The 15,270-nt window shown below is 40.2% G+C and overlaps 1 protein-coding gene across 1 annotated transcript in view; it reads left to right on the top strand.

Annotated features, from left to right (window-relative positions):
• The first annotated feature begins 27 nt into the window (after nucleotides 1-27).
• LOC117938021 (cadherin-12-like) overlaps nucleotides 28-15,270 on the top strand; it is a 94,974-nt gene continuing 79,731 nt past the window's right edge. Inside the window, exon 1 of the mRNA XM_034862341.1 lies at nucleotides 28-448. The gene's annotated coding sequence lies outside the window, so the exon portion shown is untranslated. The remainder of the gene's footprint in view (nucleotides 449-15,270) is intronic.

Below are 15,270 nucleotides of genomic sequence, written 5' to 3'. Positions count from 1 at the left end.
CCCCCCCCCCCGTCTCTCTCTACACACACTTCCTCTCTCCCTATCTGATGCGCACACACACACACAGACAAGCTTCTTTCTCTCACTTCACCGCTCACTCCCTCGCTCGCTCTCAGTCGTCATTCTGTAACTGCACGAACAAGCTCCACTTTGGTACAGCTCCTGTGTGTTTTCCAGCTATTCCGAAAGCTGTTGTCCAACTCGCGCAGCACATACACTCGCAAGCGAATCCGTTCTGTTCTGGCGTGGGCTCAAACTGTACACCAAGAGCGGGATAATGAAAGAAAGGCACCAAAGAGGAAAGCAGGGAGAGAGAGGGAATTAAAAGAGGAGTAAAAGCAGCAAAGGAAAAGAGGCTGCTCTCGCGAAAAGGTGGGAGGACAGTTTGATTCAGTGATCATTTGGAATAAACTGGATCCGTCTCTGCTCTAAAGTGTCCCACTAAAAGGTAAGCGTGTCTTCTCTTTCTGCCTGTAGGCATTTCACATGTAGCCTAGTTTTCACCCTCGTAGAACAGAAACCGATTTCAAGTAACTCCAATGTAACTTGGTCTGTGCAGAGCATTGAATAGCTTGTCGACAGAGCTTTATACAGTAGAAAGTGCTTTATAAGACTATGTTAGTAGTATCATTCCCTCTCAAACACAGTTGAAACACTTCTTTTTAACATCTGGTCGAGCCGGTTGAAATGTGGCTCAGCTGTGCCCTTGACAATGTTTCATCCAAAAGGAGTTGCGAGAAACAGGACTGCTGTTTTAAGTCAGAGGACCGCAGACACTTAAGCAGCTGTGTGTCTCTCTGTCTTTTTTGTTATGACTTGTAGAATCAAACAAGAACCCAGTTAAGTGTCAATTAAAGCAGACAGACATGTCAGACAACACTTCCCTCTGAAGGTGCTGACCCCATTTGTAGGTCTGACTCATGGAGTTCATTTGCATATGAAAGGCTATGTAGCTTTTCAACCCAGTACTGGAGAGGGTTCAAAACTGATTGCCACACCGTGGTATTGTTTGTTGTTCATTAAAAGGATCCCCATTAGCTGATGCCGCAGCAGTCAGCAATTCTTCCTGGGGTTCCTCACATCAACAATACATACACAATACATCACAGACAATGTGGCATGTCAAGTGGTTTTGTCAAGTGGATCTAAAGTGTGAGTAAATAAGTCATCAAACTACAAATCATATAACCACATTTAATTTCCATATATATATATATATATATATAAATGATAGCCTCGAGGACAACAGTATACATTGAGTTTGCATGTAACAGTGTGTACACAGTGCGGTGCTAATACAACTGCTTTCAGCTGAGAGCATGAGCACGCAGGGTCTGATGGCTCAATCACAGGCTTCGGATTTCTGCTTTTGTTTGCACACATTATTTCAGCAACATTATTAGTGGGAAAGACCATTCAAGTGTTGTGGAAGGGGATTAAAGCAAATAATCCGAGAGGCTTGACAGAATGGGATATGCTGAGAAACATTGGGATCACAAATGCAACCTTGCCCCCATCCCAAAGTAGCAGATGCTCATTTTGAATGAGTCAGAGAGGAAATTAAATGACACAAAATATAAAAATGTACCCTGGAGCGATGCAGAGCTAAATCTGCCTTGGAGTTATATATTCGAATGTTACTACAGCAGTCCCACTGGAAGTTAATGCAGTTTATGATCAACTTTGCATCGCTTCAAATCATCTAAGTCTAAGTTATCTCGAGTACCGTGTTGCATCGAAAGCATCGAGAGTCTGAGCAACTGGCAGCTACATGGACATAGACATACATAATCCAATGGCTAAAGTCACTTTAAATACTTTTGATGTATGTGCATTGCTTCTATTACACCAGAAAGAACTGAGAATACTCACTTACCATTCTCAGTATGTGTGTAACATTCTTTCAGTAGGACTAAAGAGATGTCTGGTGAGTTCCTGTCCAGCACAGGTTTTCAAAGTCAATCCCATCTTCATTTCCAGATTACATTAAAATAAAATAAAAAATCTCTAGCCTTCCACTACTTTAAGCACATTTAATGTAACTCACTTTAGTGTCAGAGGCACAGAGTCTTATCAGCATTCAGCTGAAAACACCTGCTTTGGAATAATCAAATTACGCTCCAAGGAGTCCACTTCCAGAGGAAAAGAGGAGACGGACCCTTTGAGAACACAGAGGCTACTGTGCAGAAAATGAGCATTCAGTGCATGCAGCCACCAACCGCTCAGGTATTATAAATGCATTAGGGGAATAAATGAAAGAACGCACAATAAACTTGTGGTATATCAAGTGTTGATAGTGACACCACCAGGATCAGGTGCAAATTGACCTGTTGTCTAAGTGTTTATAACGGAAATGTTGTCAAGTTTCTATAGTTTTCCTACGGTCACAAAGGTCGCACACTTCCAGTGCTGCCCTTGAAAGATGAACGTCTATGCAACAACAGGATGCTGTAGGATGATGTTGCATGTTGTATCATATTGATTAGGGATACTTGAGATCACCTTGTTTCTCACTGTGCCACACACGTTCTATTCACGCAGATTTCATCAAGTCTCAATTCTTGCTGGCCAAGGTAATTATTTGAGCGTGTGCACTTTCTAACAAACTGGTTTAATTATATCACTCTGCAATCAAGTTTGATTAGTTTTTTTTTGTATTTATGATCGAGTTATCCCAAGACACCTGGAGCCCAAATAAAAGATATTATCACCTTGGTACAACGGGCAATAATTTTGCTTTGTTGTTAACAAGCTCATACATTAATTTTGCATTATGTGATGGTGTATAGTTCACCATCACATATTGGTTCATTTTTGTGCTTTCCATGTAGGAGCAGAAAAAAACATGTAACAGCTAAAGCGAAATATGTTGTGTTACAAGTTACCTCGGCTGAAATATTTGCATCTGCCACAGCCAGACCAGTGGTCTGGGTAAACGTAAAGTCTTCCAATGCCTTTTTTCTACTCTAGCTGACTCCATGGAACTTTAATGGAAAGACTGAGTGCTTTGCTGTAAATCAAACCACATGTCCACTAAGCTGTGTTCATATCTGCACATCCGCTGCACTGTTTGATTAGGGTAAGCTGTTACTTATGGATGGTCCGCAGCGTTTTTGGCGTAAGCAGAACTACAGTGATCAGTCATCTGGATTTGCCATGTATCACCGCATTTTCAAGTAAGTGTCCATCACGAGCCTTGGGCTTAAATAGGATCAATACTTGATTTTTTTGGAGTCTTAAGAATCTCTTTACCCTGGCTTATTCACTCTCTGCCCCCACTCAATGGACTCATTTTAACATCATTCCGCTCCAAATCAGGTGTGTCCCAGTGTGTGTGTGTGTGTGTGCGTGCGTGCGTGCGTGCGTGCGTGCGTGCGTGCGTGCGTGCGTGCGTGCGTGCGAGTGGTTGGGCATATGTGTGTGTGTGTGTGCGCGTGTGCGTGCGTGCGTGTGTGCGTTTGTGCGCGTGCGAGTGGTCGGGCATATGTGTGTGTGTTTGTGCGCGTGTGCGTGCGTGCGTGTGTAACTGTGTGTGTGTGTGAGCATTAAAGTGTGTCTGTCTGTGTGCATTTCTGTAGCACCATAAGATGCAATAAGCCAACTGTCAGAAACTTGCTCGCAATGTTTAAAGCATCTGGATGCTAATCACAGAGTGGAGTCGGTTGTTCTGTCTGCAGTCTCAATGCCAATCTCAGATGGAACCATTGCACTTGTACGAACGTGCTTTGTGTAAGGCAGCAATTTCTCCCACAGCGAGCTACACTCTGCCGAGACCCCTGCAGACCTCTGAGACAGGGCTCTCCCCGGCTCTCAGACAATCATCAGCAAGAGTCTAAACACCTCAAATTAAAGTCTTGCTGTGACGGATGACTCTCAATCTCCAGGAGAAATTGTGCACGCGTCTGCTCTGAATGATAGGCAACTCCTCTTTACTACACTTAGCGATTATTCATATAGATTTGTCTCAGTTCGTTTGTCAGCTTTTTGGACCTCCTGTTTCTCCCTCCCAGTGGAAGGAACACTCTGCAGAGGTAAAACCTCCGTTTCTGCAGCCTACTGATGCTGAGGCTTTTTCTGGAAAGCAAAGAAATATACACTTCCCTGTGGTATACTCATGTTGTCTTAAGCGGTGGTGAACATAGAAGCAGGAAGGATGCAGTTACCAAGTGATACCATCTTATATCGAGGACAAAACTGTTTGGCCCCATGATCATACGAAACAGTGAGCTCAGCTATGGTGTGTGCTACGTGAGATAAAAGTGAGGCGACTGTGCAGAGTTTGAACATTGATTATTACTCAGATCTGAGCACCGCGGTGGCTTCTCTTAGAATGGCCACAGCGGCAGAGGTCAAGGAAAATGACAACAGCTTTTTGAAAACTTTATTGATATCATTAAGCTGCTTTTGTAAGCTTTTTTTTTCTTTTTTTTTTTTTTTTTACAATTCCCCTTGAATGCAATTCAATACAAAAGCATTTCTTTTGAAGATATTTCAAGGAAAGTCCAAAGAGTGGACAGTTTTTTGTCGCTTACTTTTTTTTAATGAACTTAAATTCGTACATGATTAGAAAACTCCAGAACAAGGTCTTAAAATAACCCAAAGAGACCCTGGGGCCTTACAGCCATTTAATGTACAGTATGTGTGCCATCCCTTTGGGAAATCCACCGCTGATTCTCAGCCAATACTGGGCAGAACTGGTTGCGGCCATAACAATCACTGGAGGCACACAAGTATCACTTGTCACTGTACAAGTACATGATGGAGAGTGTTTATTTGCCAATGCCTTTACTGTACTATTCATAAAGTTATTCTTTGTTATGTCTCCATATTTGGCAAACGTTGAATACAGGTCTTGATTGCTTGCCAGTATCAGAAAGACAGGCAATTAACAGGTTTTATATACAGTGTGTGTGTGTGTGTGTGTGTGTGTGTGTGTGTGTGTGTGTGTGTGTGTGTGTGTGTATATATATATATATATATATATATATAAAAATCCCCATTTTGTGATGAAATTAGTTCTAACTGACACATTTAATCAACAGGACCATCCAAACCATAAACAGTCATCTCTGGCTGGCCTCTGCTTTATAACCTTAAACACAACCTCCTCAGACCCCAACGGCAACTTTGGAAAGATTTCCTGTCACACAGGTGAATGACTATTAGTTTACAGACCCTAGAGGTAGAGGGAGATTGTAATGATTTCTAGAGAGGGTGCTAGGGGGCCTTTCATTATAGGGACTGAGCGGCGCTGTAGCCCTCCTGCAGTGTGAAGTAGAAAGAGATATGGAATACACTATTCTGGTGAATTGATTAAATCTTGCAGATGACTCAAAAGCAATCAGCAAATCTTTAAAGATAATGGCTTTGAAGCATCAATTCAATTCATACATGTTTATTTTTGACTTGAGCTGGGGTGAAAAAGAATCCACAGGGAATCATTTGTACCGCAGCAGTCAGTCAGTTTTCTGTTTGTTATGATAAGATGACCACTAAGATGCAGTACTATTTATGGATGTTGGCATTAGGGCTGTAACAGCGTATTATTTTGATGATCAAGTCATACGTTTAGTCTCCAATGCCTTGTCAGACTGCTAGCCCAAATTGTTTTTTTGCAATATACAGATTGATTGTATAAAGTCTTGAGAGCAAAAAAAAAAAAAAATTCATTCCAAACCACATTTGGAGGTGGTTTGAAATGTGATTCCAATCACATCGGACTGCTCAAAATTACTTTAAAGCGCCCATATTGTGCTCATTTACAGGTTCAAAATTGTATTTTGAGGTTGTTCCAGAATAGGTTTACATGGAAATGATAGGTCTCTATAGGTCTCTGTTTTAGCTACAGAGTGAGATATTTCACTTGTTTTAGCTACAGAGTGAGACATCTCACTTCTATGCTATCTTTGTTGGGAAACACACATAAGCTGTAGCTAGGTAAGATAGATAACTCTTTCTCTAACTAATACCTGCGGAGATTATGGTGAAGTAGTGTTGTAGCAGTGTTTTGCCATTGAGACCGAGCTAGCATGCTAGCGCTAGCAAGTGCTACGGTTAGGCACCTCCTCTCGGTTAGTGACGTAGAAAGCCATGCAGATTTTGAACAGCTCACGCGGAGCCTGAAGGCAGAGGACATTCAGAAACCATATCTCACTCAAAACAGCAGAAATAGATATTTTTCTAAGTGTGTATGTGCTTGGAGGCTTCCAGAGACACAAAATAACACCCAAATCCCAGAAAAGGTTTTTTTAATAATATGGGCACTTTAAGTGTTTTTAACGCTGCATTTAGGTTAACAAGTTAAATAAGAATTGGCTGGTCATTATTTTTAACAAATTGATTAATTTTATCTGATGATTTAAAAACAATACACAGCGGTCAATGCAAATCACAGACAATATAAGCATGTCCAAAAGCTTATTTCCAATCCCAGTACAGGAAATTGGCATAATGAGGTAAGGTCCAATATAGTACCACAGTGTAAACTCCTATTCCTACTACAAATGTTCTTTTCTTAAGTCTGCAGTCTAAAACATCTAAGTAAAAAGCAATGGCTGTGTTGCCCACATAGTACTAGTAGTACTGCTAGTACTGTATATGTAGCAGCAGCATTTCCCCTCTCCCCTTTTCAAGAAGTCTCTGCAATTAATTCGGTCCTATACTGCGTGCAACATAAAATTTACACTTTTATCCATCCACGTCAAAACTCATCTTCATTTCATTAAAAGAAAATGTGCTCCTTAAATCACATCGTTTTCCCAGTGGAGCAGATACCACCATCCTGTGAAGTACCTCTCACAGAGTATAACATTATAACATTTCCCATTTTGCTTAACACACTTGAGCAAGTTACCCTCCCCAGCATATAGACCCTTTTAAATGCAACCAGTGCAGTAGAAATGCTTTAGTATTCCCCATCTTTTCAGTAGTCCTACCACAGTATCCTTCACTAAAACCATGTAGCAAACCTACTTGAATAATGTTGCATACTGTAGAAGGTAACCTATTCTACAAACATTTTAGGGTGAAGGAAAACAAAACTACAGTTGTGAATACAAACTGATGCAAAAGATATACACGTTAGAAAACTGCTTTGTATGAAGTACAATATCTAAGGTGCAATTCAAAGTCTGTGTTGCTAAAGTTTAATTTTAAAAGTATTTACCTATGCAAGTCACTCCCTCTGGTATCTCTTCCTCAAATCGTTATCATGGCAGGGAGAGGAATTACATCATAACTTACTGGAGTAGAACAGAGACTGAGCTAGCAGTTTGATATGGGAGGATGGGAGCTAACGGCAAAACTCAGTTGCACTTATCCATGCGATATCCGCCTGCTGATTTTTATTCTTACCATCATGTTCTGAGCATATACTACATGTACCTTTCATGTTACCCACTGCTATACAGTGTATGATGGAGGTTCCACTTTGTAACCACAGCTACATTAAAAGCTGTTAAACATGGCACGGAACTTCATTCTTTGATCTTTTTACGGATTTAAAATAATTATGTATGATTTTAGAAGTCCATTTTATTCAACTGAAACCGGAAATATGAAACAAACCTCTTTGAGCGATGGACAGCAGAGAGAGTATGCTGATGATGTTCAGGTTTTATATGATAGTAGAGATGGGCAAATCGTGTTTATCGTCAGTGAAAATGTCCAAATGCAAATAGGGACAGGCTGCAGCTAAATTTGGTGGGTTTGGCGTAAAAGGGCAAATATCGAAACAATACACCCAGGGACTTAGTATTTTGTAGGAGCAAAACAATCTGAGCTAAAAATATACAGACAAAATAAAATAAAAAAATAACTACTCTCTGCATCCATTCATGCTTATCTCCCAAGAAATGCCTTAGTGGAACATGTCATTGAGGAGACTTGTCATTTATTTCTTAGTTTACTATTCAGAAGAGTGCCGATATAACATAACAATCCCCCCCCTCACCTAAATCATTGTGACTCTTAAGGACATCTTTTTTTGTGTACAGGGTTTTTTACTTAACGGCTTACGATTTAAAACGGGGTCGGCCCTTACGCCTTATATAAACCATGAACCTGGGGAGTGATAAAGCATTGCACTTCCTCTATTAAATAGAATAAGAAATCATCTTGACAGACCCTAGATCTTGGCCTGGGTGAGTCTTCTTATGAGCGAGACTTCTTCAAGGTCAGCATGATGGTACTTTCCTCAGCGTTTCCAGTGCCTGTGATGAATAGGACACAGTGTGAGAGAAAGAGCGAGTGAGGGCCGGAGGAGGGGAAGATTCGGGAGTGTAAATGTGTTGTGTTTACCTGCAAATAGAGGAAGCGAGAGAGTGGTGTTTTTCAGTTGTGACTAAGGTTCAGGAGATAAATAGAGCTCCAAAGTTCCAGAGGAAGACATAAAACTTTGGAAACCTCAACAAATAGTAGAAGCCAGACCCTCCTTTAGCGCACTTTGGATATTCAGTGTTTGTCAAATATGGAGACAAAACAAAAAATCATTAACATCGTGTCCTCTGTGCCAAAGAGGAAAAGGACCATTCAGATTGTTATCAGCGCAAAGTTCAAAAGCCAGCATCTGTGATGGTATGGGGGTGTGTTAGACCCCATGGCATTGGTACCTTGCACATCTGTAAAGGCACCATTAATACTGCAAGGTACATGTAGGTTTTGAAGCAACATATGCTGCCATCCATGCAACGTCCTTTTCAGGGATGTCCCTCCTTATTTCAGCAATACAATGCCAAGCCACATTCTGCACGTGTTACAACAGCACAGCTTTGTATTGAAAGAGCACAGGTGCTAGACTGGCCTGCCTGCAGACCAGACCTGTCTTCCATTGAGTACGTGTGGCGCCTTATGAAGTGTTATTGAGTGTTGTCGAACAAAACATGATGTAACACAGCGCAAAACATGCCCCTCTCCCAGCTTTTTTGGAACATGTTGCAAGAATCAAATTCAAAATGAGTGAGGTTAACATTTGCAAAATCACAATAAAGTTTCAGTTTAAACATTGCATATCTTTTGTCTTTGTAGTGTATTCAATTCAATGTAGGTTTCAAAAGGATTAGCAAATCATTGAATTCTGTTTTTATTTACGTTTTACACATGTCACAACTTCATTGGAATTGGGGTTTGTATGTAAAATATGATCTACAACCTTTTGGCACAGTTAAATGGTAGGTTGTGTTCCAATGGTATGCATCTTAGATTGCTGTCCCGAGAGAACACCCTGGCTCAGGGTTTGTTTGTTCAGTTTTTAGGGTTAAGAATTGAGTACCAACACTGGTCATGTAAAAAAAAACTACAGAAAATGAACACATTAAAAGGGCAGCCTTACCATAGAGTGCAGAAATATGTTTCCAGCGTGCTTCAAAGCCAAGAAAAAGAGAGAGAATGGTAATTGCAAAAGGAAAGGATAGGAAACGAAAGTCTGGATTTTGACAATCAAATGCTTTGATCAGTGCAACAGAAAAACAAAAATGTGGCATCAAAAAGTCCTTCTTTCCTTGCACAATAAGACTGGTTCAACTGGTTCCAGGTCCCCAGTATGGAACTGGACAGGACTAAAACATGGTTCTTAGAATCTGTTTGAGTCAATCACAGCTTCTAGTTGTGTTTTTTCCATTGGCCACTGTAACATAGTAGTATTGAATGTTGACTTGTGTTTGTGTGCTTTTGTATCTGCATACTGCAGGCGTTATCATGCATGTGTTAGCTCATGCAGATGGTGGTGCTCACATCAGTGCTCATCATCCAGTGTAGTTCTGAGGTTCTTATGCAGTGCCAGATTCACCAAAGGATTTGAAGGTTTGAACAGGTACGTCACATCAATGGGCCCGTAGAGAGCTAGTATTTTATTTGATGCAGTCATGAATCCTTCATGCTTGGGCTCAAAGTTAAATACTTGTCAGTGATAGTGGAAATATTAATTCTTAGAATTAGCTGGAAACTGTGCTGAATCCAACACTGCCTGGATACAATTTAAAATAACAACTGAAATGTTTTGTATATGATTGATGGCTGCCGCTATGCCCATTTTTGACTGTATTTATAGTGGGCTTTTTAGTTTGGTAAAAAGTAAATTAGACTGCACAGATGTTCATGCATTAACCCAAGTAAATGAGTCCCATTTGTGTCAATGCACATGTTCTGGGGGCTGAATAATAATGTTGCCGTACAGACTGGTTGGTCTTTCTCTGTTCTATGAAAGTGGACACAGGATCCCAGGATTGGCTATTGTTCTTACTAAACCTTCCCAGGTTCAGTTTTCCTGTTCATGTGAGCAAAACCAAGCGTTGGAGAAGCTAAATTACCAAACTTCAAAGGCTTTGAGTTTGACAGCTGTGACCTAGCCTGCTGAGTTTTACTGATGAGCAGAAGACCTGCGACTTCATTGTGTAGAGCATAAACAATGTGCCCGCTCACCCTTGTGCAAGCAAGGCCTCCGCCAGCCCCATATCTGACTGTCTACACAATCCACTGGACTGACAGAGCTATCACCTTTCTCATATGGAGCCATAAATCACTCGGGTTATGTTTTGGGAAACATTTTAACTTTAAATTGGATATGTTTAAGATTGAATAACTTTCAGTGAGATAAGCTGAATGGCGTTATTAAAAATGTGTAAAGGGGCCACTTCTTACAATAATTACCTGTATGTGTTGGGAGGTTTGATCCAAAATGGACTGAGCACCTGCAGTAACCTGCACCTGAGTAAGCACTGTCAAAATTAAGGGCGACAGATGTGAAAATCTAATTTTAGATCTCCTAATCTTAGAACCAAATTCTAATGATTGGTTCTCTCACATTGTGTGCGAGTTACACATGTAACCTTTTAATCACCTTCATTTCACTAGGGATATTTCCATTGATATTCAGAATATTTTGTACAGCAGCATGAAACGTTTTACTAAAAGTACAAACAAGAGACTTAGAACATAACAGCTAAAAAGTTCAAACAGCATAAAACAAATTTGGATAAAAGAAACGATAAAAAGACCTTAAAACAAGCAGCAAATTACATCAAACAATGAATTAGCAGCATACAGATGCAGGTGCCTTCACTTTGCTGTGAGGCTTTTAAAGAAGTTGAGAGGCAATCTGTTGTAACAATTATGGACATATTGCATTTGATAGATTCCAAAGAACGGGGATACGTGAACAAACGAGATGCATAAATACCACTACGGATGTGCACCGATTTTACATCGCTTCAAAACATTCAACATGACATTTTTAATAAAAGGTTATTTTTGATTTACTCTAAACCAAAATGTTAGCCATATCTTACTTTTTGTGTTGTTTTGCCTCCAACCTAAACGGTCTGTAAAGAAAGCAATGCTTCCTTTTTAATTATGCATAACTGTCCTGATGGCTGACACATTCTGCCGTGTGGCACATTTACTCTTAATTCATAATGCATTTACTGAAAATCCACTGAATACCATTCAGAGTTGTGTGGCTCTGTTATTTAGAAATCAAGCTAATAATTTAGGGTTAGTGATCATGGTTTACAAATGTACACGGATTTGCAAAAAAAAATAAAATTAAAAAAAGTATAACATTTGATTCTGCTCTCTACATAATTAGCAGTTGCTCTGGGGAAATCCTGATTTGAGACTTGAAGCTGCGGGGGGGTGGGGGTTTGGGGGGGTCCGTCGTCACATCATCATCAACCTTTAATCAATTTCTTCCTTTCACTTCGGAATTTCTGCATATAGATGAAAGTTCTCACTTTTACAGCAGACTCTGTTTGAGAGAGGATAGTCTCATTTATTTTCCAGTATTTTATGCACGCAATTTCTAGTCCCAAACACAGACCTTGTGCATGTTGGGGAAATGTAGTGATGGTCTATAACACTGAATCAAACGTAATGGGATTAAAATCCTCCACTTTAAACAGTAATGCAATCAATATTACTTGATACTAAAGGTGAAAAGCATTTCCCCCATTTCATCACCGTATCAGATTACCTGTGCATATTTTACAGCCTACAATAAGGGAAAGCTTTGAAAAAAAACAAGAAAAAAAACAATATGCTATTTAGGATAGTTTTTTTACGTTCAATTCAGCTCACGGAATTATAGATTAACAACTATTTTCTAGGGGGAAGATTTTTCTCTTTTTAAAGGAACTCACGTTAACCTGCTCCAGTTTGAACTCAAGGCAAGAGCTTTTCAAAGTTTACTTGCAAACTAGAACACAATAATGCAGAGGAGAAAAAAAGCAAGTATGTGAAGTTATTCATAAGCTTTTTATAGCCATTGTCAGCATTAGACACCCTCTATTCAATATTTCAATACAGCTTGCACAGGATAAAGTACAAATGGGGAGAGAGCGAGTGGGAAAGCTCCTTCCTGTGGGACTTTTAGGGCCGGTATTGTTGCCACACGGACAAGAGATATTGCATACTATCTGGAATAAGAATACGTTTTCCTAAAACTCAGTCAGTACGGTATGAAAGAAGTGTTTCCATATCTAAATGTAATAGAAGGGCATTTCTAAAGTAAAATAAAAATTTATAAAAAATTAAATCCTAAATACAGCTGTCATTATATTTCATTGCTACACAAAGGAGTTCTTACTGTCAGGCATGTCAGCAGTGATTTCTTTTTAAAGAGTGGCTGTCACAACTAAACACCAAACACAACCACACAAGTGTGAGTCATATAAACATTGTGGACCATCCTTACATTTTCTTTACCGTAATTTGGTATGTTCCATTACCAATATGCACCACTGACCCAGTGAGACAGACAACCATTGCAGAAAAGACTAATTCTTGATCCAGGATATTGCTTTCTCATTATTCTCTCTCCCTCTGGCCTCGGCGTGATAACGGTTTGATTAAGGCGGTTATGTCACTCGGGAGCCTGAAAGAGCCCACCTTTTAATATTACCTGGCTGACTGATTATGCCAGCACTGCTTGAGGCTAATAATGTCGAACGGCAATGCTTGATTAGGAATGCTGATCGGCCCTCTGTGACAAAGAAGCCTTCAGAATTCACAAATATATATCAATAAAGTATGCAAATTAATTTTCCCAAACGCCACAAACTGACCCATTAACCCTATTTGTTTAATTCCACTGCCTGCAATAGATAGTATTGCAGCAGCGTTTCAAAACTTACAAGAAACATATTTTCTGCCCCGCACCGAGAAGTACAGAAAAAGCGGCAGGCATCGTCACTGAAATAAAGAGAAAATCACACCTTCAAAAAGGCTTTGATTTGACACTCAGGCAACAGCGCTTGTGTCATTTTAATTAAGTGCTGAGAAACACTGTGCCTAAGTAGCTTTCTGAATGCCTTTGAGGTCAGACCACTCCACTTCCGTAGCGAGGCTCTGTTGAGGGTCCATTAGATTATCTGTGATTTGAGATGGGGGCTTGTCAGCCTGAAAAAAGGGAATCTCAGGAATGGAGTGCGCCGTGGCAGTCAAAGAGATAGACAACTCTAAATGAGATGGGTTATCAAACAATAAGTAAAAAAAGGCAACTGCAATGGCTTGTTATTTCCTTACAAAATCTGTTTTTGTTGTCAGACATGGATTAGACTTATACACCGTGCTGAATATAAAAAAGGGAAAAAAAGTGTCCCTTTTAATTGAACGCGCATCACCCTCGCCTCTCCTAATGCTCTCAGTCAGCTTTGTGCCTCATATTGTTTTTAGTAATAACAGCCAGATGACAGCAGGCAGTGGTAGTGGCAAATAAATGAGATCACAGGCACTTTAAAACGATAATCCCATAGAACATCCACCTCAAAGTCACTGACTCTCAAAGTCGCTTGTCTCCCAATCGTACCAAAAAAATTAAAAATAAAAAAATAGGTAAGGTATCAGATGTTAAAATGGACTTTTTTTGGCGGCACTTATCTGACAGCAATCCTTGCAGTTGCGATTGCTGAAGGGGAGGATGAGATTCCATGAGGCGCCTTGTTTACAGCGCATACTGTCGTCACAGAGGGCAAGATCCTAAAACACATTCTCTTCTGTTAGCATTCTTCTGATCTGCATTAGTTATATAATGATTACACGAAATTCATAATGTGCAATGTGTATAACGCCGCATTAGTTTGAGATGATATGATTGGACCACTGGCTTTATAACGCTCGTAAAGTCGGTACAAAGCAATTAGGAAATATTTACTTCTTTGTTTGTTAGGCCTCTTAACACTCCTAGTCACTCTTACACATACACAGACATGCACGCAGATGTTCACCGATACACACATTGATGAACATGACTGTTATGGTCTCACACATACTCACGGAAAACAGACCCTCATTAACATAACCAAAGTGATGATCATAGCTATACATCAGCGAGTTCCAACCCTGCTTTTTGAGTCTGTCCTTGCCCTGATAATGAGGCTCAGCTATAGTGTGCTTAATAACCCATAAAACCATGAAAAATATTTGCTTTTGTCTCTCTTTCCGGTTCTATTTTGCAAGCACAGTTGAGCAGAAAATGTAGTACATGTTGGAGAAAATGAAGGGGACAGTAAGAGCAAGGTTAAATAAAGTAGAGCAAGTATAGGAGGAGGTGAGGTTGACCGGAGTCCAGAGCATGGTAAGCGGCCTAAGGTTGATTCACTCCTCCCCCCCCACTGACAGGGACTGGAGACCAGAGTTCAACCGCATCAATTTAGGTTCCCTGACTTGGCAAAATCTACAGTTTAATGAAATTAGGTCCAGAGTGCTTCGTCGGGATGTTTCCTTTCAAGGACATAACTCCAATAAAAAGGAGAAATCCGCTTGGTTGGTTTACTGATATGATATTCAAGATGTTCAAGCTTCCACCTCATGTTTTTGCATTGGTTTTTCCGTTTAAAAAATGAAACCGAGCCCGGGTTCTCTCCATCCCGATGAGACGCAGCACACGTCAGTAAGTAGTACATTAAGTAGATAGACAAATCAGATCTGTGCTCTTTAAATCAGAGTATAAAAGCCTGAAGAAAACACAAATGGTTCATCTGTGATTCTCCTCTGTTCAGGTCCCAGGAAAAGACATTACCCCTATGCAGTGTTCTAGAGTCCGACCAGTAAAGAATTCTTAAGGCCAATACCGATGCAAATATTTGGGTATTTGAAAATCCGACATGCCAATATAGCTGCGGATATATATATTTAAAAACAAAATACAGAAATGCATTTCTGAGCGCATTCACTGTGTCTCTCATGGTTCAGCATGATCGGGGCCGAGACCTCTTTTGGTCGGACCAAATATTGGTCGTTTGTTACACAACAGTTTGATACAACAGTTGGCCAGTTGGG

The sequence above is a fragment of the Etheostoma cragini genome, chromosome 22, assembly GCF_013103735.1.
Source record: "Etheostoma cragini isolate CJK2018 chromosome 22, CSU_Ecrag_1.0, whole genome shotgun sequence".
NCBI classification, from domain to species: Eukaryota; Metazoa; Chordata; class Actinopteri; order Perciformes; family Percidae; genus Etheostoma; species Etheostoma cragini.
Note: the sequence above shows the minus strand (reverse complement) of the source record. Positions and strands in the feature narration are given on the sequence as shown.